We start from the raw sequence: 2,066 nt of genomic DNA on the forward strand, positions 1-2,066 counted from the left end.
ACCCTCCACCATGGATCGCATTTGTCGAGTTCTTTTCCCGGCATCTCTTCTAAGGCAAAAAAGGATATAAGAAAAGAGTTACTCTGCTATTAAAACGATATCAAGATCACATATCACAATTAAATTATATGTTGGAGACCTGTGTAAAATTTCAGCCAATTCGTATAAGAATTGCGCCCATTGGGGCTCACGAAATAAAATAGAGAGAACGATTTATATGGGATCTGTATTGGGCTATAGACCGATTCAGACCATAATAAACACGTTTGTTGATGGTCATGAGAGGATCCGTCGTACAAAATTTCAGGCATATCGGATAATAATTGCGACTTCTAGGGGTCAAGAAGTCAAGATCCCAGATCGGTTTATATGGCAGCTATATCAGGTTATGAACCGATTTGAACCTTATTTGACACAGTTGTTGAAAGTAAAAATAAAATACGTCATGCAAAATTTCAGCCAAATCGGATAGGAATTGCACCCTCTAGAGGCTCAAGAAGTCAAGACCCAAGATCGATTTATATGGCAGCTATATCAGATTATGGACCGATTTCAACCATACTTGGCACTGTTGTTGGATATCATAACAAAACACGTCGTGCAAAATTTCATTCTGATCGGATAAGAATTGCGCCCTCTAGAGGCTCAAGAAGTCAAGACCCAAGATCGGTTTATATGGCAGCTATATCAGGTTATGAACCGATTTGAACCACACTTGGCACAGTTGTTGGACATCATAACAAAACACGTCGTGCAAAATTTCATTCTGATCGGATAAGAATTGCGCACGCTAGAGGCTCAAGAAGTCAAGACCCAAGATCGGTTTATATGGCAGCTATATCAGGTTATGGACCGATTTGAACTATACTTGACACAGTTGTTGGATTTCATAACAGAACACGTCGTGCAAAATTTCATTCCAATCGGATAAGAATTGCGCACTCTAGAGGCTCAAGAAGTCAAGACCCAAGATCGGTTTATATGGCAGCTATATCAAAACATGGACCGATATGGCCCATTTACAATACCAACCGACCTACACTAATAAGAAGTATTTGTGCAAAATTTCAAGCGGCTAGCTTGACTCCTTCGGAAGTTAGCGTGCTTTCGACAGACAGACGGACGGACGGACGGACGGACGGACGGACGGACGGACGGACGGACGGACGGACGGACGGACGGACGGACAGACGGACGGACATGGCTAGATCGACATAAAATTTCACGACGATCAAGAATATATATACTTTATGGGGTCTCAGACGAATATTTCGAGTAGTTACAAACAGAATGACGAAATTAGTATACCCCCCATCTTATGGTGGAGGGTATAAAAATGCTTATCGTAAATATGGGTTGATTATATAATACACGTTAGTTCATGATATTTACTCATTTATTTACCCGATACAGCTCCCATATAAATCGATCTCCCTATTTTACTTCTTGAGCCCCCAAAGGGCGCAATTCTTATTCCAATTGGCTAACATTTTACACAGGTCTTCAACATATAATTTAATTGTGGTCTAAACCGGATCATATCTTGATATCGCTCTAATAGCAGAGCAAATCTCGGGAAAAGAACTCGACAAATGCGCTCCATGGTGGAGGGTATATAAGATTCGGCCCGGCCGAACTTTGCACGCTTTTACTTGTTTTACTTAAACTCATTTCTTTGCAATAAGCAAGCACTATTATCGTCGACAAAACCTCTTCTGAAACTTATTGCTGAATGAACTACTTAAAGAAATTTGGATTTTTAGCTCAATAGTTAGCTCAATTTAATAAATGTTAGTTAGTGTTGAACTAAAATTGTATGTGCTGACTGTGGCATTGTCAACTTCAAAAATATATTTTTTAATCCTTCTGGCTCACCACAAACGCTACAAACCTACTTTAAAGTATGAAAAAATTCTAAATCATTTCACTGGTTCTAGGCTTGAAATCGGGACGTTTGTATTGAGAAGAATAATGACATGATCTATGACACAAAAGCTTCTACACATTTTTGGGCTAAATGTTATTTTAAATTATGCTCACTTCCACTGCAGATATCATTGTGTCTT

This window comes from Stomoxys calcitrans, chromosome 1, assembly GCF_963082655.1.
Source record: "Stomoxys calcitrans chromosome 1, idStoCalc2.1, whole genome shotgun sequence".
NCBI classification, from domain to species: domain Eukaryota; kingdom Metazoa; phylum Arthropoda; class Insecta; order Diptera; family Muscidae; genus Stomoxys; species Stomoxys calcitrans.